This window comes from Haematobia irritans, chromosome 5 (genome assembly GCF_050003625.1).
Source record: "Haematobia irritans isolate KBUSLIRL chromosome 5, ASM5000362v1, whole genome shotgun sequence".
NCBI lineage: Eukaryota > Metazoa > Arthropoda > Insecta > Diptera > Muscidae > Haematobia > Haematobia irritans.
The window spans coordinates 74465250-74488409 of record NC_134401.1 but is presented as its reverse complement, the minus strand read 5'-3'; the positions used below and the strand labels follow the sequence as shown (position 1 = coordinate 74488409).

General features: G+C 35.2%; 1 protein-coding gene across 1 annotated transcript in view; it reads left to right on the top strand.

The window, feature by feature from the left end:
- The first annotated feature begins 5874 nt into the window (after positions 1–5874).
- Pde8 (phosphodiesterase 8) overlaps positions 5875–23160 on the top strand; it is a 130442-nt gene continuing 113156 nt past the window's right edge. Inside the window, exon 1 of the mRNA XM_075313856.1 lies at positions 5875–6014. The gene's annotated coding sequence lies outside the window, so the exon portion shown is untranslated. The remainder of the gene's footprint in view (positions 6015–23160) is intronic.

Sequence of the window (23160 nt, the reverse complement as noted above, 5' to 3'; positions counted from 1 at the left end):
AAATAAAAATCCAAATTTTTAATTTCAGTAATTCTGACAGAAATACCAGAAATATTGATGATATTGACATAAGATATATACGGATCGACTCAAAATTACATGTTGACTAGGTCTCGCCCTTTTGGGCCGTCCGTCGGTCCCTGTATTTGTTCTTGGAAAGATTCCGGCTGCAATTATTAAACGAGTTTGATAAAATTTTCAATAATTTCTGTTTTTAATAGGCTATGATATCGAGCTTCGAATACAAAAATAATATTTTGCTATAATTGACTAAAACTATTTTTAACAAGTAAGGAAAGTCTAAAGTCGGGCGGGGCCGACTATATTATACCCTGCACCATTTTGTATATATAAATTTTCCGTCAAATGTGTTGGGTGCTATATATAAAGGTTTGTCCCAAATACATACATTTAAATATCACTGGAACTGGAGAGAATTTAACAGACCTCTACAAAATCTATAGACTCAAAATTTAAGTCGGCTAATGCACTAGGGTGGAACACAATGTTAGTAAAAAATATGGGAAACATTTAAATCTTAAGCAATTTTAAGGAAACTTCGCAAAAGTTTATTTATGATTTATCGCACTATATATATATGTATTAGAAGTTTAGGAAAATTAAAGTCATTTTTACAACCTTTCGACTAAGCAGTGGCGATTTTACAAGGAAAATGTTGGTATTTTGACCATTTTTGTCGAAATCAGAAAAACATATATATGGAAGCTATATCTAAATCTGAACCGATTTCATCCAAACGCATAGCTACAATGCTAATTCTACTCCCTGTGCAAATTTTCAACTAAATCGGAGCAAAAAATTGGTCTCTGTGGTCATATGAGTGTAAATCGGGCGAAAACTATATATGGGAGCTACATCTAAATCTTAACCGATTTCAATAAAATTTGGCACACTTGACTACACTACTAATTGTACTCCTAGTGCAAAATTTCAAGCTAATCGGGCCAAAACTCTGGCTTCTGGGGCCATATAAGTCCATATCGAGCGAAAAATATATATGGAAGCTATATCTAAATCTGAACCGATTTCAACCAAATTTGGCACGCATAGCTACAATGCTAAATCTACTCCCTGTGCAGAATTTCAACCAAATTGGGCCAAAACTCTGGCTTTAAGGACCATATTAGTCCATATCGGGCGAAAGATATATATGGGAGCTATATCTAAATCTGAACCGATTTCAATAAAATTTTGCTCACTTGACTATACTACTAATTGTACTCCTAGTACAAAATTTCAACCAAATTCGGCCAAAAATCTGGCTTCTGTGGCCATATAAGTCCATATCGGGCGAAAGATATATATGGGAGCTATATCTAAATCTGAACCGATTTCAATCAAATTTTGCACACTTGACTATACGACTAAGTGTTATGTTTGTACAAAATTTCAAGCAAATCGGTATAAAACTCTGGCTGTTGGGTCCATATTAGTGCATATCGGGCGAAAGATATATATGGGAGCTATATTTAAATCTGAACCGATTTCTTCCAAAATAAATAGGGTTATATTCTGACCCAAATTAGGAACATGTGCCAAATTTGAAGGCGATTGGACTTAAATTGCGACCTAGACTTTGATCACAAAAATGTGTTCTCAGACAGACGGACGGACGGACGGACAGACGGACATGGTTATATCGACTCAGGGACCCACCCTGAGCATTATTGCCAAAGACACCATGTGTCTATCTCTTCTCCTTCTGGGTGTTACAAACATATGCACCAACTTATAATACCCTGTTCCACAGTGTGGAGCAGGGTATAAAAATATTTGATTTTTAAGCTTTTTTTGGTCGAAAATAGGGTTAAATGACGTGGATGGTGTACAAGAACGAGTGGCCCGATTTTAGCCAAGTTAAATATTTTGTATAGGTATTGGTAGTGTTTTTTGGACTAAATCAAAAAAAAAAAAAAAAAAAAACAAGTAAGTAAAGTCTAAAGTCGGGCAGAGCCGACTATATTATACCCTTCACCATTATGTAAACCAAAATTTGTTGGGAGTTATTATCAAGGTTTATATTCCCATATACAAATATTTATATCTGAAACGATTTGGAGACAATTTTTTGTACTTCTACAAAATCGCTAGAATTAAAAATTAAATCGGCTAACACCCTGGGATGAAACACAATGTTAGTAAAAACAAGTATATACGGCCGTAAGTTCGGCCAGGCCGAATCTTATGTACCCTCCACCATGGATTGCGTAGAAACTTCTACGAAAGACTGCCATCTACAAATTTCAACTCACATGGTTGTTAAATATCATATGCTACCACCACGTACCAAATTTCAACCAGATCGGATGAATTTTGCTTCTCCAAAAGGCACAGGAGGTCAAATCTGGGGATCGGTTTATATGGGAGCTATATATTATTATGGACTGATAGGAACCAATTCCTGTGTGGTTGTTGGATACCCTATACTAACATCACGTACCAAATTTCAACCGAATGGGAAGAATTTTGCTCTTCCAAGGTGCTCCGGAGGTCAAATCTGGTGATCGGTTTATATGGGGCCTATATATAATTATGGACCGATATCAACCAATTTTTGCATGGGTGTTTGATGCCATATATTAACATCACGTATCAAATTTCAACCGAATCAGAAGAATTTTGGTCTTCTAAAAGGCTCCGGTGGTCAAATCTGGTGATCGGTTTATAGGGGGCTATATATAGTTATGGACCGATATGGACCAATTTTTGCATGGTTGTTAGAGACCATATACTAACACCATGTACCAAATTTCAGCTGGATCGGATGAAATTGGCTTCTCTTAGAGGCTCCGCAAGCCAAATCGGGGGATCGGTTTATATGGGGGCTATATATAATTATGGACCGATGTGAACCAATTTTTGCACGGTTGTTAGAGACCATATACTAACACCATGTACCAAATTTCAGCCGGATCGGATGAAATTGGCTTCTCTTAGAGGCCTCGCAAGCCAAATTTGGGGGTCCGTTTATATGGGGGCTATATATAATTATGGACCGATATGGCCCATTTGCAATACCATCCGACCTACATCAATAACAACTACTTGTTTCAAGTTTCAAGTCGATAGCTTGTTTCGTTCGGAAGTTAGCGTGATTTCAACAGACGGACGGACGGACATGCTCAGATCGACTCAGAATTTCACCACGACCCAGAATATATATACTTTATGGGGTCTTAGAGCAATATTTCGATGTTTTACAAACGGAATGACAAAGTTAATATACCCCCCATCCTATGGTGGAGGGTATAAAAATATGGGAAATATAAAGCTAGAGCAATTTTGATGCAATTTGTACAAAAGAGCATTTATTATTTATCGGGCGATACATATGTATTCGAGATATAGGACAATTTGAGTAATATTTACAATTTTTCCTACTAAGCAGTGGCGAAAAATTGTAAATATTGGTTAAATATCGCCAAGATATGTGGTCAATTGTAGGTTGTGATATATTATTTGGCCAATTCGGGTGACATTTGCACAAGTCGGACCTTTATTTAAAAAAAATCTACCATTCTGTGGAAAGTTCGGCATTACAGTGTGTAGGATATGACTACGATATGGGAAAATCATCACAGAATTTTGTATAAAATGTGGGTATTTTGGCCATATTAGATAAAGATGACACACTTAAATAGCATATTAAATGTATTCTCTGTGGAAACTATTGAGTCAATTGAAGGAAACTCCCATTGAAAATGGGTCTAAAATATGAAACATTCTACCATATCTCCCTTACTCTGGCGTACATATATATGAGAGCTATATCTAAATATGAACCGATTTTGACCAAATTTGACATGCATAGTTAGAATAATGATCCTGCTTTCTCAGCAAAAAACGTAAATGGGAGAATAATTTTGGCCTCCGTGGTCATATGGGTGTAAATCGGGCGAAAGGGAGCTATGGGAGCTATAACTAAATTTGAACCGATTTCAACCAAATGTGGCACGCTTAACGATACTATTAAACGTACTCCTTATGCAAAATTTGAAGCAAATCAGGGCAAAACTCTTCCTTTTGAAACCATATAAGTGCAAATCGAACGAAAGATATATATGGGAGCTATATCAAAATCTGAACCGATTTGAACCAAATTTGGCACACTTAACGATACTATTAAACGTACTCCTTGTGCAAAATTTGAAGCAAATCAGGGCAAACCTCTGGCTTTTGAGGCCATATGAGTCTAAATCGGGCGAAAGATATATATGTGAGCTATATCTAAATCTGAACCGATTTGGCTGATAGTTTACATATCTTACAAAAGCCCCAAAATATTTAGCTGTCCGAAATTTTGAGAAAATACGTTGATAAATATGTCAATTATGACCAGATCGGTGATAAATATATATGGCAGCTATATCTAAATCTGAACCGATTTTTTTTTTTTCAAAATCAATCCTTGTCCTTGAGCCAATGTAAAACTCTGTGCCAAATTTGAGGACGATAGGACTTAAACTGCGAGCTGTACTTTGCACACAAAATTACATATACAGACGGACATCTCTAAATCGACTCAGAATTTAATTCTAACGATGGGTCTCAGATTTTTCCTTCTTGGTGTTACATACAAATGCTCAAACTTATTATAGTCTGTACCACAGTAGTGGTGAAGGGTATAAAAATAAAGTTGAGCACGTTACAGTTTTGACAAATTTTTAATGTTTTGGCATTTTTCTACCCAAAACGTATAATTTGCAAAGGATGCAAAAAATTATATATCTCAATTTTGTTCTCACATTTTTTTGGGTTGATATTATAGCGTTTATTATGGAATAAAAGAATAAAATTCTACTAGTTTTGATTCGAAATATTTTAAAAATATTTTTACTTTTGGAGTATATCTTTGGTAAAAAACCCTAAAATTGTAACAATGATGGGATGAAAAGTTGATAAACTTTTCTTATAACAGAAGGGATCAATTTTAGAGGCCTGTCAATAGGGCTCTGGTCCACTCAGGTCTCAAAATTTCAAAGAGTGAAATATAACAGTTCCCAAATGACGGACATTTTGCTTTCACCCTTTTATGGAATCAGCTATTTTTGATTCGCATTTGTCTTATTTTTGGCCATCAACAAGGCCCTTCAAAGTTTCGCTTTCCTACGATGCCTCCTTCTATTTGTGTCCATTAGTTTTATGGGATCGAAGCACTGTGAGACGGTGCCACATGCCACACAGCACGCAGAACACTGGAGTTAGTGTTAAAGCTCATGTCTATGCATACAATTGACGCATTGAAAGACAACCAAAATGTACCAAAATGGAGGTACAGTCGTGGTCAAAGTTTGTATAAAATAACCATCAAACATTAAATTATATTGACCGTACTATCGATTCAAGATTTTTCATGTGTTTTTCTTAATTGTAAGTGTGTGTGTTTTTTAATTTTACCTATAGCTCTTATAAAATCACTCTTTACATTATTGCGTCTCAGTCCAGTATGTATTGGAACATTTCGAATTGCTTTGCATAGTAAGAGGAAGTACTAGCGTAGTTATTGCCCGTGTAATTTAAGAAAAGAATCCTCACTGAAATGAATGTCTATTATTTTGAGTTTGCAAATGAAAATGGTGTAGGCGTGAAATCCCCACCCACTCTCACCAACAAACTTTATCACTTCCCACTCACCACTCACTTGTCGATCAATATCCGCCGGCTCCTACTCGGCGTCGTTGGTAATCGTCAATACGATTGAATTATTTTCATTGAGAACCATGAGAACCCATTTTAGATTGCCAAAGAGTTGGCTAGAATTATTCCACTTTCCAACTTTCTGGGTTAGATTTTGATAGTGGAAATCGTTTGCGTCTCATCTACCAAATCAGTATGCGAGTGAATGGTGGAAAAACAACACGGTACGCAATATAATCGGTCCCACCGTAAATTGTTTTTATTTGTTTATCAATTCGAACGGATTAATTAAAACTTACAGTCTTTACTTGAATTTTGGCCAACATTATCCACAAAAAGCTCAACAAACATCAATGGTCAGATTGCTTTACCTTTATTGTCGTTTTCGGTCATGTTAGTGATTTTGTGAATAAACTTAAGATTAAATAAAATTTCGGCAAAGGCCCCAAGGTCCAGTTAATTGCTGATATACATGCAACAGGAGAAGACATTAGCAAAATAAATGTACCAACAAAAAATCGTCAGTAGGACAGTGATTAGCAAGTTATTATATAATGTGAATAAAAATCGTTCGAAAAATTTTTAGAGTTGGCTCCATTACACGCTGCACATCGATCTATCACAATGTGATAGCTCTACATGCAGCATTTATGAACATCTTGCCAAAATTCAAATTTCCATCTAGGAAAAAAGTGAATTTCCCTTACCAACCAACCATCAGCATTATTTTATCAATACCAAATAATATATTGACCCGAAATGGCTATACTGAAATATCTATCACTACGGACTTAGCATATGAACGAATTAAGGTAGCGATATACAAATGCACACACATACTCGCACCTCTATTGATCGATAAATGTTATACACAAATATTTCGAGTAATATCATTGTCCGATCGACAAAATAATGAAATGAAAACAAATAAACAAAAGTGGAAAGAAAACACTTGTGACGATTCAACACCGCTGGCTTGGTGAAATGACCCTCATGGCGATTTGAAATAGTGCTAATAGTGCCTCAGTAACAGTTTGTAGAACTTGCGTGAACAAGTAATGAAATTCGAGATGTGAAAGTGAGTAAAATTTTACTCATGAAACGAATCACGCTCGTGAAAATTGTCAAGAATAGATATAACGCAACTCATTTGAATATAGCGAATGAGAATCTAATGAAGATTACTACATCACTTTATTGGCAGTGACTTGAGTATGAGTAACTTTGTTTATTTCAAAGTTTATCTAAGAGCCCTACGGAAAATTGGTGCAAATTGTCACTGGCGGCCCTATCACAGGACTGGTACCGATGATTCAAATATTCAAATTGGATCTACACTTTTACTAAAAAACAGTTATTAAAAAAATCCATCGTTCAACGTTTTCCAAGAGATTTTTCTTTGTGACGTGGACAACCCCATGTGAAAGTGAACGGTCCCTTGCATACATTTTGACCAGAACTGGAATTTGTCGATACACCTCACCAGGGCTGTGGAGTCGAGTCAATTTTGCTCGACTCCGACTCCGACTCCGACTCCAGCATTTTTCATCAGCTCGACTCCGACTCCGGAGTCGACTCCGGATAATATAACTAAATCTCATTTTAATACCACTAATTTGTAGTTCTATTGTGGGGGTACCATAAGTGGATCGATACGATACGTATTTATTTATGTGTGCAAAAAAAGGGTCTTAATTTCATACTAGATGCCAATTGAACTCTATATTTGAAATTTAGGGCAATGTTTAATAAATAAAATAATTATATAACAGATGCGAAGATACCAACAGTATATGTATGTGTGGACCAAAATTATTGATACTATCTCAAATCCTTTAAATTTGTTGCGAGCTATATAAAGGTTTATATTTCCATATGCCTGAATTTGAATCTGAATCGATTTAGACAAAATTTTATATACTTCTACAAAATCTATGTACTTAAAACTTAAATCTAACACACAAATTTAAAAAAAAAACACAATTTTAACAAAAAATAAAAATGCAAGGAAAGTCTAAAGTCGGGCGTTCCGATTATAATATACTCTGCACAACTTTGTATTTAGATCTACATTTTGATAAAATCTCAAATCAGACTTCCAAAAAATCTCGGGCAATATTTGGGAAATATTTATAATTGTTTAGACAAGTTCGCAAAAATGCATTTATGATTCATTCATTGAAAAAATTTTAAATTTGAGTCATTTCTACAAGTTTTCGACTTAGTAGTGAGTATCAGTGAGCATACAATTTTGGAAAAAATTTTGTCTAGAAATACAATTTAAAAAAAAAAAATTGTGTAGCAAATAAAATTTTGCAAAATTTTCTTTGAAATAAAATTTTGCAAAATTTTCTATAGAAACCAAAATTTTGACTAAATTTTCTATTGAAATAAAATTTTGACTAAATTTTATATAGAAAAAAAAAAAAATATTTCTATAGTAATAAAATTTTGAATACATTTTTTTATAGCAGTGAGTATCAGTGAGCATCAGTAAGAAAAAAATGTTGAGAAACTTTGCTATAGAAATAAAATTTGACAATTTGTTCTTTTAGAAATAAAATTTTGAAAAAATTATCAATAAAAATACAATTTTAGAAAAACTTTTGTGTAGTAAATAAAATTCTGCAAAATATTCTACAGAAACAAAATTTTGACTAAATTTTCTATAGAAATAAAATTTTGACAAAATTTTCTATAGAAATAAAATTTTGACCAAATTTTCTAATAAAAAAAATCTACTACTATAAAATTTTGGAAAATTTTCTATAGAAATAAAATTTTGACTTAAATTTTTATAGAAATAAAATTATCAATAGAAATAAAATTGTGAAAAAATTTTTGTGTAACAAACAAAATTTTGCAAAATTTTCTATAGAAATAAAATTTTGCAAAATATTCTATAGAAATAAAATTTTGACTAAATTTTCTATAGAAAAAAATATTTCTAGTAATAAAATGTTGAATAAATTTTCTATAGAAATAAAATTTTGACAAAATTTGCTATAGAAATAAAATTTTGACAAAACTTTTTATAGAAATAACATTTTGACAAAATTTTCTATAAAAAACAACTTTGAAAAAATTTTCTGTCAATATTCCACATATGTTTATGGCCTTAAAATAAAATTAAAAAAAAAATAATTTCGATTGTTCGAAATATTTCAAATAAATTGATATGGGCATTAAAATGGATCGATCCAGCCCATCTGCTAGTCTAACATTCTAGGAAACATAAAAAGATAGACGTAATTGGAAGTTGATTTTCATTTACCATCATGCTGCACATTGATCGAATGAATAACGCAATGGAAACTAATTTGCGTAAAAACTTGCTTAGTTACAAAAATAAGAAGTGTTTTAAAAAATTTTGTTTAGCCGGAGTCGGAGTCGAGCAAAATTTTTACGACTCCGACTCCGACTCCAGCAAAATCTTCAGACTCCGACTCCAAGACTCCGACTCCGGCTCCACAGCCCTGCACCTCACAGACTGGGCCTCAGAGAAGAGTGAACCCATTAGCGAGTTATTTTTAACTAATCAGTGTTAATATTGAACTTCGTATGTCGCTAAAGATGCATGTACCCATAATAAGTTCATCATTTTCCTATGGGTTAGTAATTTGTTTTGACTTTTGTCAAGTTCAAATTTAACTGGTCAGAAGTAAAAATTTAACTAAACAATACATTTTTTTAAAAGCGAAACAAATTAGTGTTCTGCATTTCCTAGATCACCTGGTGACTTGGAGCAAGGAGACCTCAAGGGGGAGGATTTGGGTTATTACATCCCCATTTCTACATGTTATATTATATTTAGTACAAACCACTTACTCTTCTGTAATACAAATCCTTTAGAATCATTAATTAGATTTTATTTTTATCATTTTATAAAGTTTAACTTTTGTCAGGACGAAGGGTCGAATCGCGTACCATCAGTTTTCTAACTAAACACACTATCCACTGAGCCATTTAGCTCTTATACTCATCAACAACCAAATGTGACTTTGTTTATTATTTTCTTGCCTGTCTGCATGTATGTATTCATTAGCATATACAGTCAAGGGTGTCTATAGAACAGCACACGAACACATGTTTCGGAGACGAACTATTGTCTGGAAATAGATTCAGTTAACGGTAGTTAGAATTGACATTCATCTTTAGTTTATTTGTATTAAAAATGGAAATTCCGTGTCCAACTAGACTTAGTAATATTGCACAGTAAAAGTCCAGTAACGCTGAGAAACTTCTTCGTTCTAGAAAATACGTATTCCCTATTATTATATTTGCTTCAGTCCATTTACGAACTCATTGGGAGTTCTTAACCCTTTCGACCCTAAAGTTGCCAGTGGGCAACTTTTTGTATTTTGAGACTAACTGCCAGCGTTGTTTTTGTTTTTGTTCAAAAAACTGTAACGGTATCGAAAACTACAATTGTTTTCTTGAAGTTGAATTAAAAAACAGCTAATTTGGTTGTCATTTAGCAAGTTTATTTTCATTAATACGCACGTACCTAAAAAAAAAAAAACAAAAAAATATTTGCGAATTTGGAAAACGGTTTTATAAATGAGATTTTTTCAAAAATTACAACAAAAGTATTGAAAGTTTTTATCAAATCTGTTGTAGTATTTACATATCAAATAAAATATTTGTGGAAGTCAAATCGTAGAATTGCAAAAAACAAGTGAGAAATTTTTAAAGTTGAAAAGTTGCCTGCGGGCAGCTTTGGTCAATTGTGGTAGTAAAAGTACATATTTTTGAACAAGGGACCTAGAGAAAAAAGGTTTGAAAAACAATGATATTAAACAAATTTTGAACTTTGATTGGGAAGTCCCAGTGACGAGGAATGCGGCAATGATGTGGAAAACATATCTGCAGTGCTGAGGAGGAATTTGAAAGGAATCGTAAAGAGGGAAGAAGCCATAGATATCAGCCTTCTTGGAAACATACTGGTGGATTAGCACGAATATTGGCGCTTTACTATACTTTTGTTTTTTAGACCGCCAGTTAAACTGGCATGGGTTCAGAACAAAAAAAAAACAAAACATTTTCGTGAATCACGCATGATTCACGCGAAGCCGTGAATGAAATTTAAACTAAATCTCGCGAATGTGCGTGAAGGGGACTAAACTAAAATTTGTCGTGCGTGAGCAAAAATCAAATTGTATTCGTGATTTGCGTGAGTAAAATTTCTCCGAAATTACGCTCACAATAAAATTGACGTTCACGATAAAATGCGCATTCCCGTTAAGACAGAGACAGAAAGAAATCACAATCGCGAACAAATTCACGTTCACGATCAAGCTCACCGATTTAATCACCTTGATTGATTGATTGTGAAACATATTTGAATTTTGCTAATGGTTCCGTCTTGAGTTATGAATGTTACTTACTGATCAGTAACTGCAGCGAGTAACGAGATTTGTTGTGAATTACAAACATTGTGATGAATCATGCAGGAACGTGAGGCATAAACTTTGTTCATGCGTGAGCGTGCGCGCGTATAACTTTTCATTTCGTGAATTTGCGTGAACGTAAATTCCTACCCACATGGTGTGTGTGAGTACAAATATTTCTTCGTGAATGCGTGTGAACGTAAGTGAAATGTCACTAACGCGCACATTTAAGTGTATATTTACTGTAATAATAACAAAAAATGTAAAAAAAAAAAAATCCAATAAAACGTAATACGTTTATATTACAAAACAAACCATTTTATAGCCACAATTGCCCAAAGTTTCACACAGGCAAATTTTGCATGGACGCTTCTTAAATGACTTTAACATGATTAAGAGCAAAAAAAAATTTTAGCGATATCTATAAAAATCCGGGGTCGAAATGTTAACCAGTTTGCTGGTAATGGCCGTAAGTTTACTTTACAATTTACTTCCAATGAGTTAATTTTGTTCATCAATAGTTAAATTTAACTAACTGTGAGTAAAATTTTGAACTACTCAATATTAACGAATTTACGTGTAGTTACGACCAGGGCTGTGGAGTCGAGCCAATTTTGCTCGACTCCGACTCCACCATTTTCCATCAGCTCGACTCCGACTGTGGGTAATATAACTAAATCTCATTTTAATACCACTAATATAAAGTATCGTATTTATTTATGTGTGCAAAAAAGGTCTTAATTTCACATTAGATGCCAATTGAACTCTATATTTCAAATTTAGGGCAATGTTTAATAAATAAAATAATGATATAAATACCCATCATAATATGAGAAGATGACAACAGCATATGTATTTGTGGACCAAAATTATTGATACTATCTCAAATCCTTTAAATTTGTTGCGAGCTATATAAATGAATTTGAATCTGAATCGATTTAGACAAAATTGTATATACTTCTACAAAATCTATACCTAAAATTTAAATCTAACGTTATGGGACACAATTTTAACAAATTTAACAAAAAATTTTAACAAAAAATAAAAATGCAACGAAAGTCTAAAGTCGGGAGGGCCGATTATAATTGTATTTAGATCTACATTTTGATAAAATCTCATATCAGACTTCTACAAAATCTCGGACAATACTTGGGAAATATTTATAATTGTTTAGACAATTTCGCAAAAATGCATTTATGATTCATTCATTGAAAAATTTGAAAATTTGAGTCATTTCTACAAGTTTTCGACTTAGCAGTGAGTATCAATTTTGGAAAAATGTTTGTCTAGTAAATAAAATTTTGCAAAATTTTATATAGAAATAAAAATTTTGCAAAATTTTCTACAGGAAATAAATTTTGACTAAATTTTCTATAGAAATAAAATTTTGGCAAAATTTTCTATAGAAATCAAATTTTGACCAAATATATAGAAATAAAATTTTGAATAAAATTTTTATAGAAATAAAATTTGGAAAATTTTTTATAGAAGTAAAAGTTTGAAAAAATTATCAATAGGAATACAATTAAATAAAAAAATTGTGTAGCAAACAAAATTTTGCAAAATTTTCTATAGAAATAAAATTTTGCAAAATATTCTATAGAAACAAAATTTTGACTAAATTTTCTATAGAAATAAAATTTTGACAAAAGTTTATATAAAGAAAAAAAAAACTTGCTTAATTACAAAAATGTGAAGTGTTTTAAGAAATTTGGTTTAGCCGGAGTCGGAGTCGAGCAAAATTTGTATGACTCCGACTCCAGCAAAATCTTCAGACTCCGACTCCACAGCCCTCGTTACGACCAAAGACAATAAACTTTAGGAAGATAGGAAATTGGCTTGCGTCATACCAAATGTTGCATTTACCATGTTAGTTCCATACATGTTTGTAATTTTTTTATTTGTTTTTCGTTTTTATTTTTTAAATGAAAAACTTAATTTTCTTAATGAAACAATGATAAATTTTAGGCAATAACAAAAAAATTATATTTTCCCCTTTATGGAAATTTATTTAGTGCACTTAATTTCTTTTTATTTGCACTTTAATGCTATGTCAATACTTGTCATATACGCGTTTGGTTCGATAAACGAAAAGTATGAAACTAATGGTTCTTCCAATTTCCTATCGTTTGAGTGTGTGATTAATATTTTATTCACGCTCACGCATTCTCATAACGTAAAAATTTTACTCACGTACGATCCCAGCTAAAAAAGCGTCGTCAAAAAAGTAATGAAAATGTTATTTTTGGATCCGGAAGTGGTGAAAAATTGACGCAGAAGCGATGAATTTAACATGGGCTTGTCAGGACGGAAGTTCTCCATTTCACGGCCGTTGCACTGAATTTGCATCACTTCTTTAGGTGTGATCCGAATTCAATATTTTGGATGTAAATTAAAAAATTCTGTGATATTTTGTCGAATAAATAATTCTTATAATTTTTAATGGATTCTAAAGCTTGTCAGAAACGTTTGACCTCAAATATTTTCAAAAATGCACAATTTTTTCAGATTGGATTTAGCATATTTTTTTGGATAAAATTTAAATGGTTTGTACCATTTTATGAATTCTTACTCTGTTTTTAGCCTATTTGAAACAAAAAAAAGTTAAAATTACTCATTAAAATAATGAAAACACCAAATTATAAAAAAAATAATTAAATGAACTTCCTAGGTAGTTAAAATAAAGAACATCATTGGAAGTGCATCTTCTGGAAGTGTTTTTAGAGTTGTGCCTTTGGAAGAACTTCCACATTTTTTGTTGAGATGCTTTTGGTAGGACTCACGCACACTCGCGAAAACCAAATCCGTACTCACGCACGGAAAACTTTTAAAGGCACACACTCACGATCCGACTGTCGTGACCCACGAAACCTATTGTTACTCACGAAAAATCGCCTCACCATCATAACATTTTGCTCTTGAAACATGTTTGAGGTAATAATATTCCTTCTCTGAGTGTATAAATAATTTACAGTGGACCTCCGAAAACGCATAATTCAAACGAGATTGTTATTGATATTGAATTATTTTCGTAACTAAAGCTCGCGCACGATATTTGGTTGGTTAATCACGAACACTGTCGCAATTTTAATCAACCTGTGTTTTGTCATATGCATACCACTAAACAAATTTCCATAAAGGGGGAAATTTAATTGTTTTGTTGCCTAAAATTTAACATTGTTTCATTAAGAAAATTAAATTTTTTCATTTAAAAAATAAAAACGAAAAACAACTAAAATATTGCAAACACGTATTAAACTAATCTGGTAAATGCAACATTTGGTATGACGCAAGCCAATCTCCCATCTTCCTCAAATCTATAATCTTTGGCAAAAACGAGCTTCCAAACAAGTAGTTTGGATCCCCAGTTTGTGATCCGAAAGTAGTGCAAACTTGGACCATCTCCAATGAATTGTACATGGGCTTGTTATAGGACGGAAGTATCCCATTTTTGGATCCTTTGCATAGCTTTAGAAGTTGTGCCTTGGAATTTAATTTAAATGAAGAAATTAAAAAAAACAACTAAAAAAGTTAACAATTTCGCGTGTTCTACTAACGTTTTTTTACACTTTAATTTTCTTGCTTCCCAATTTTCACAAATTCAAAAACTTTTTCGCTCTTATCGGGAGTTGAACCTTGGTATTTTGGCTCCATTTAACAGAATGCCTTAGCAGACCCAGCCACAAACGTCATTGAACATGAAGCATCGAAACGTCAATCAAAATCTTTGTGATATGATCGTAATATTCATGACACCAAGGCATAACATTGTAACTACTTCTCGAGATGTTCTGTGGTGTTCTGAATAAAACATTATGAACGCAGGTTCAAATCTCACCTGCGGCAAGTTTTTTATCAAATATTTTTCTAAAAGAAAAATATTCTTTTTTTAACTTATACGTCGTTTTAATTTTGTTATTCGTATAATTTTATAAGAATAATTTTTTTCAAATTAAAGTGAACAAAAAATTAAAATTTTTCGTAATTTGCAAAACCTTCCATGGCAGTGGAAAAGTCAAGTGGCATAGGTTCAAATACCCGTGAGGGTGAAATTTCTAATTTTATATTCACAACTTCCATTTTTTTCTGGGACAGTAATTGAAATCATACTACACTTAGCATTACTAAACTTTTAAAAATAACGGGTTCAGATTCAGAAAAAATGTCGGTTACAAGTCGTCTACTACGAAACACATCTTATCTAGTCTAGGTTGGAATTCTGGAGGGGTCCCCCAGTTTTTAAATGACTTTTTATTCTTATTAAATATTTTGGAATCATTCAGGAATACGTTTTTTCAATCGATTTTTTTAAGTTTTTTTTTCGGCTGATGCTCAGAACTACTTTCCTCCAAGGCTCGTATTAAATTTAGTTGTGCGTATACCGACGAGCAAATCGTTAGTGATGGTTTGAGGCGGGCTTACCCATAATTACTCTCGGTGATATGAATTTTTGCTGGGACACGGAGGCCCTTTATCATTGGGCTTAACATAGAATCGGGCAGTACTTATTGATAATTGAGAAATCCACCATTTTGTTCAATCGAATAATTTTTGAGTGATTGACCACCCGCGTTGGGTGCGTCACGTGCACACCTCTACATGGAATAGATTTCCACAAATGTATATCAAACGTGGTCTAAACAATCTTGGCATATTTGTGGAATTTGGGTAAATGAATGAATAAAATAATTTTGTTTTCGTTATTCAAGATTTTTTTTTCGTAAAGCGATCAAAATAAATTGCTTGGTGGTGTATACAAATTGCACCCATTCTATTCGAAATATTGATTTTTCTGCACATCGAGAAGAATACTAAGGTGGTACTGGTAAAATAGCTGACTAAATACATTGTTGTTATGCAAACACCATGAACCCAGTGGGTTTGTCCGTTACTCCAAAAGTTGTGGAAGAAACCTAATGCCTCAATTTTATTATTATTCAACCGTCGAACTGAACGGACGTGTTTTCTAATAGCGGAGTATTTCATCGTAATAAGTACTTATTACGAATTTCACGTGTGGTGGAAATAATAAACCACCATGCAGCGAAATTCAAAGTCATCCACTGGGTTGCTAACTTCAGGGCCCAGTGGACGGGTAACGACTGAAGTTATAAATTTGGGCAGCGACCAAGAGTCAGGCCCAATTAGTCGCCCTGTAGACGGGTCGACTGGCGGTGACACTTTGGCAAGTCGAACCTTTTCTAAGGTGACGACATCAAAAGGAGGCAATCCCTCTCGAAAGAGATTCAAGGAACGAAGAAATGCTTTGTTTATCCTAAAGAAATTAGGATCAGTCGACCCAAGCACGTTGTCGGCTAAGCAAAGCGATTCCTTAAAATGGGCTCAAGGAATTCTTGAAGCTGGAAAAAGGGAACGATCACCGCATGAGCTGCCATCCTCTAAACGGGATCAAAGATCGTTTGCCTCAGTTGCAAAAGACAGCCTTGTGATGGCTATTATTAATAAAGGAGCATTGGACGGTATGATTCCAAGGCAAAAATGGGGGAAATTGAGAACGCGATGTCTGGTGTCTACTCAGAGGTGCGAAAAAAGTTTCCCGGACCAAGTCCTCGACGGCAAGATGCTGGATGGTATCAAGGACGATATAAGTTAATAGTTTTTGCGGACCAGAGGTCTGTGGATTGCTTTAAATCTGCATTGATGCTAATTGGTGAAGTTTGGGAAGGAGCCGCTTTGGACTTAGTGGATAAAAAAGACATACCGGCTAAACCTAGAGCACATGCATGGATACCGGCAAACCCTCCTGATCCTGAGTCAATACTAGAGAGTCTAAAATAATGTAACCCAGATCTTCCAACCGCCGATTGGAGGGTTGGTCGTTTGGATGAGGTGGATGGACCAAGACGACATGCGGTGTTTATATTAAGCATAGAGTCGCTGCCACATCTAGCCCAGACCCAAGAACGCGTATGTTATGGCTTTCATGATATCCATATGAAGGTATACAAAAGCGATCAGCCAAAGGATTCCGAAACGGACAAGCCTCCGGTAGAGTCAGCAGTGAAAAAATCTCCTAGCAAAGCCGAAGGAGACATAAAACCTGCAGACTATGGCGAAAATCATATGCGGGAAGTTTCTACAGGCTCAAGCCTCACCAAAGCTGAACCGCGGATTGTTGCGAGAGTCACCGAGATCTGTGAAGAGGAAGCCCTTGATGACTCAATTGAAGCGGCTGATGTGACGGTGGTTGAATATTTGGATGGTTCTACAGTTCCTCCAGATAAATCTTCACCATTGTAAGGCCGCTTGTGCTGCCTTAAAAGTTCTCCTGATGAAAGGAGACATAGATATAGTTCTTATTCAAGAACCATACATATATAAGAACAAGATCTGTGAATTAAGCATTCCGGGTTTCAAACTTTTGCATAATACCGGTAACGATATAAATCGAGCATGCATAATTGCTAAAACCGAACTAAACTTGTTTCTGCCTCCTTCATTGAGCAATGCAGACACTGTCGTAGCCAGTCTAGAGATATCCACATGCAAATATTGGGTATCTTCGGTCTACATGGGACATGATAGGGAGATGCCACCCTGTGCCGTTAAGACCTTAGTTGAGGAGTCACTAAAAACAAAGACAAAACTCACTATGGGATGCGATGCAAATGTACATCATATTATTTGGGGAAGTAGTGATACTAATGCAAGGAGAGAGTCGCTAATAGAGTTTATTTTGCGTACTAACCTGGTAGTTTGCAATAAGGGAGATGCACCAACCTTCGTCACCAGGAACAGACAAGAGGTTTTGGACGTAACGTTGACCTCTCTGGAACTGAATGATAAGATATCTGAGTGGCAAGTTTTGAGGGAACATAGCTTCTCAGATCATCGCTACATCAGTTTCGTACTTCAAAGACCATATTTCCGCCAAATGTTAGGAAAGCTGATTGGAAAAGGTATAGGGAATCGTTCAATTTGATGATACCGGAAATGCCGGAGACAAATATGAGCACTGTGCAAGATATCGAACACGCAGTGGAGCGGAGTACTAAGGCCTTCAACATTTCACTGAAAGCTGCTTGCCCTAGAGGAAAGCCAAGGGGAAAAAATCGGCCGCCATGGTGGACTACGGAGTTAAGTCATATGAGGAAATCCTGCAGGAAGCTCTTTAACAAAGCAAAGTCCACAAGAGCTCCGGAGGATTGGGACACTTACAAGATGAATCTGAGAGAATATAAACGAGAACTGAGAAGGTCTCAACAAAACTCTTGGGATGATTACTGTAGCAGTATTGAGAATAGGTCAGAGGCTTCCAGACTACGGAAGGTACTAGCATCCACCAACTCCGCTCCAGGTTTCATTAAAACATCGGAGGGAAATTGGACAACGTCCAGTGAGGAGACGCTGGAGGTACTATTGGACACACATTTTCCTGGAAATCAGACGGTTGGACCACGTTCTGGCGGTGCTACAGTGGGTCAGCGGTCATTTCCTATCGAGGAACTTGTATCGGAATCTAGAATAAAATGGGCGTTAAATAGCTTTGGGTCATTCAAATCCCCCGGACCTGATGGAATTACTCCGGCGGAGCTACAAGCAGTGACTGCAGAATTATCCCTTGGTTGACGGTGATATATAAAGGATGTATAAACTTAGCATATATTCCAGAAAAGTGGAGGGAAACAAAAGTAGTTTTCATACCTAAAGCAGGAAAAGCCTCTCACTCGAGTGCGAAGGATTTCCGACCAATCAGCTTATCCTCATTCCTCCTTAAGACTCTGGAGAGGATGATAGACATTTATATTAGAACTAGCGTCGATTCAAGTTTGCTCTCAAAATGACAGCATGCATACTCGAAGGGCAGGTCTACTGAGACCGCTTTGCATGAACTAGTCAGCTTTACCGAAAGCTCACTATCTGTCAATGAATACACAATCGTGGCGTTTCTAGATATCGAGGGGGCATTCAATAACGTCCATCCAAGCTCGATATTAAATGGACTGACAACTCTGAATGTTGGTCCAGGTATACTTAGGCTGCTAGACGAACTGCTAAGGAGGAGACGTATTTCAGCCACACTAGGACAAGCAAACATGCAATGGTATGTGAACAGAGGCACTCTCCAAGGAGGAGTTCTATCACCTCTTCTTTGGAATGTTGCTATAAACAACCTTCTGGTTTCCCTAGAAAAAGAAAGGATAAAAGTGGTGGTATACGCAGACGATGTGGCTCTAGCAGTCAGGGAAAAATTACCATCCACAATCAGAGATGTTATACAAAGAGCCCTCCGGATGACTGAGAAATGGGCGAAGGAGTCATGACCATCGCAAAACTCCCACGGTTAAGCCCATATCGTTAGGGCGTATTGAAATTCCCTTTGGTGAGTGTGCAAAATACATTGGCGTTATTCTGGACAGGAAGCTGAACTTTAGGCTTAATATTGAAGAAAGGGCGAGGAAAGCCACGGTAGCTTTGTACTCGTGCAAAAAGGCAATAGGAAAAAAGTGGGGACTAAAACCGAAAATTGTGCATTGGCTATACACGGCAGTGGTTAGACCTATAATGCTATATGGTGTTGTAGTCTGGTGGCCGGCACTTCAGCAACCGACAGGTTCAGATAAAGGTCAGCGTATGGCGTGCTTATGTATCTCAGGCGCATTCAGTAAGACAGGAACAGATTCCCTTAATGTCATGCTGCATCTATTGCCTTTAGACATTTTGGCCAAACAGTCAGCTGCAACAACGGCTGTGCGGTTGCGCGAGCTATCGCTGTGGTCGACAAAAAGTTTGAAACTCTAATTCCCAACAGTGAGGCGTGGTGTACACACACCCCGGGGAATAAATGATATATAGATTTCTATACTGATGGCTCCAAATTGAATGGACAAGTGCGGTTCGGAGTATATCTGGAAATTCGAATAGCGAAAAGATTACCTAATCACTGTAGTGTTTTTCAGGCTGAAATATTGGCAATAAGAGAGGTGGTGAATTGGCTGAGAAGTAATGTTCCAACAAATATTGGCATTAATATATACTCAGACAGTCAACCTGCAATAAAATCCTTGGACTCTGTGTTCCTTAACTCGAAAACGGCCATAGACTGCCGCAAATCTCTCAACGAGATGGCTGAGCAGTACAATATTCACCTAATATGGGTGCCTGGCCATAGGAACATACCGGGGAACTGCGAAGCAGATGTGTTAGCAAGGCTAGGAACTACCTTACATGTTCCAGGGGAACTAGAATCTGTTGGTATGCGTCTGGTCACCTGCAAGCTCTTACTGCGTGAGAAGGCTGTTATGATGGCCAATATTCGATGGGAAAATTGCTTGTGCTTTTTGTGTAAGGCGTAAGCGAATTTTAGGAGCATATATAGGGTGATTTGTTAAGAGCTTGATAACTTTTTTTTAAAAAAAAACGCATAAAATTTGCAAAATCTCATCGGTTCTTTATTTGAAACGTTAGATTGGTCCATGACATTTACTTTTTGAAGATAATTTCATTTAAATGTTGACCGCGGCTGCGTCTTAGGTGGTCCATTCGGAAAGTCCAATTTTGGGCAACTTTTTCGAGCATTTCGGCCGGAATAGCCCGAATTTCTTCGGAAATGTTGTCTTCCAAAGCTGGAATAGTTGCTGGCTTATTTCTGTAGACTTTAGACTTGACGTAGCCCCACAAAAAATAGTCTAAAGGCGTCAAATCGCATGATCTTGGTGGCCAACTTACCGGTCCATTTCTTGAGATGAATTGTTCTCCGAAGTTTTCCCTCAAAATGGCCATAGAATCGCGAGCTGTGTGGCATGTAGCGCCATCTTGTTGAAACCACATGTCAACCAAGTTCAGTTCTTCCATTTTTGGCAACAAAAAGTTTGTTAGCATCGAACGATAGCGATCGCCATTCACCGTAACGTTGCGTCCAACAGCATCTTTGAAAAAATACGGTCCAATGATTCCACCAGCGTACAAACCACACCAAACAGTGCATTTTTCGGGATGCATGGGCAGTTCTTGAACGGCTTCTGGTTGCTCTTCACTCCAAATGCGGCAATTTTGCTTATTTACGTAGCCATTCAACCAGAAATGAGCCTCATCGCTGAACAAAATTTGTCGATAAAAAAGCGGATTTTCTGCCAACTTTTCTAGGGCCCATTCACTGAAAATTCGACGTTGTGGCAGATCGTAAGTCTATTCATGATGAAATGTCAAAGCATACTGATCATCTTTCTCTTTGACACCATGTCTGAAATCCCACGTGATCTGTCAAATACTAATGCATGAAAATCCTAACCTCAAAAGAATCACCCTTTAGCTTTAGATTACTGGCGGACCTGGAAAACGTTAACTTAAGCAGTCTGTTAATGTTTTTGGAACAATCTGCTTGGTTCAACAAAAGAAAATAATAGAGAAGGTTCAGTGGTTAAAATTAGAAGTGCCCATATGTAATAGGTACTTTTAGTTAAATGTGGTATCACAATGGGCTGAATAGTCTAAGTGAGCCTGAAATTTAATCGGGCTGCCACTTTAACCTAACCTAACCTAATGCCTCAATAATGTATAATGGCATTGTTTAGTCAAATTTCTCACTGCAATAAATTGCAACTAAAATATACATTGTCCCAAGTAGTTACTCTCTAACCGAAAATTTACAATGCTCACGTTTAGAAGTATGAAATGAAAACTTTTCGAAATCAAATCAAAACTCTTTTCATTTGAAATGGAGTTTTTCATATCAAATGAATCTCTTGTAATTTTTAATGAAAATTGACACATATTTCTCTTCGAATTTATGTTGGAGATCATTGATGGTTTGGATATAAAAGTGAGTACATATGGAACGCCAAGAAGGAAACAAATGACATGACTAAACATTGTATTCTTAAAAAAATACGGTTCGGATTTGGACTAAATTTAAGACAAACCAATATAATTTGCGAGGTAATTTTTTGTGTGGATATGGATATGTTATATCTATTTCTGCCAAATGAACAAAATTTCGTAAAAATAAATATAGGTATATATACATACATCGCAATATTTTGACTTATAATGCAATATTTTGACATAGTATCACCAAAACCTTAGCTCTCGAAAAAATCTGTTTTATTTTTATATTTCGTGCAAAAACTACGATGGTCACAATTGAATGCCCTATGACAATACACGCAGAAAAGAAACATGATTGTCACAATCATATTCGTAGAGCAAAATAATATAATAGGAGCTATTTTTGCGGCGACCCTGTAACATTTTCACCTGCAACCATGTTGGCTCAGTGAACATGGTTCTAAGAAAAATAAAATTGTCCTCGTCTAAAATGTTATTATATTGATAAAAAGAATTTTGTTTCCATTAAAAGACAATGGTCACGATCTAAAATGTTATGGTATTCGTCAAAAATGTTTTTCTTCCAGTTAAAACCTGGTCACAATCTAAAATGTTTTGATCTTTATGAAAAAAACTTTTTTCGTCGTCGAAAAAAGGACGCCACTTGAGAAAAGAAAACACAAAATTAATTTATTTATTTATAAACTAATTCATTGTTTATTTGTATTTATAATGTCGTGCAAGCAAACATCACATATTTTTACACACTCTATTTTGGTTCAATTTCAACAATAAGTAATCATTCCATATTTACTTCGTGCCCATCAAATGTACCAACGCAGACATCGTGTAACTGCAAATAAAAATAAATTATACCATATATCAAAATGCAGAACAAAAAACAGGTACATTTTTTCAATTACACTTTCCTTTTTTGTGTTCACATAAAACCACGTGCCACTTCTGAGAATAAATAAATTAACACAAAACACAGTAATTCCATATTCTCCGTCCATTCCAAGAAACAAAAAACACACGACTGATACGCAAAATGAAAATTGTGTGTACCTGCTCAATGTTTTTGTAAAATTCTTTTCGCTGCAAACGAATTAAAAAATTAAACGGTCACGAAAACAATGTACATGGTCTTTATGGCCATGTAATGGTTCTAGACATGTCTATACGCAACCTATAAAAATACTTTTTTTTCCCTGCAAAAAAGTAAAAAATTGAGTGGTCACGTACATGATTTTCCCGACCATGTAAATCAAATTCTATCATTTAAATAATAGAACATGTTTGCGGCATTTGAAAACCATTTAAA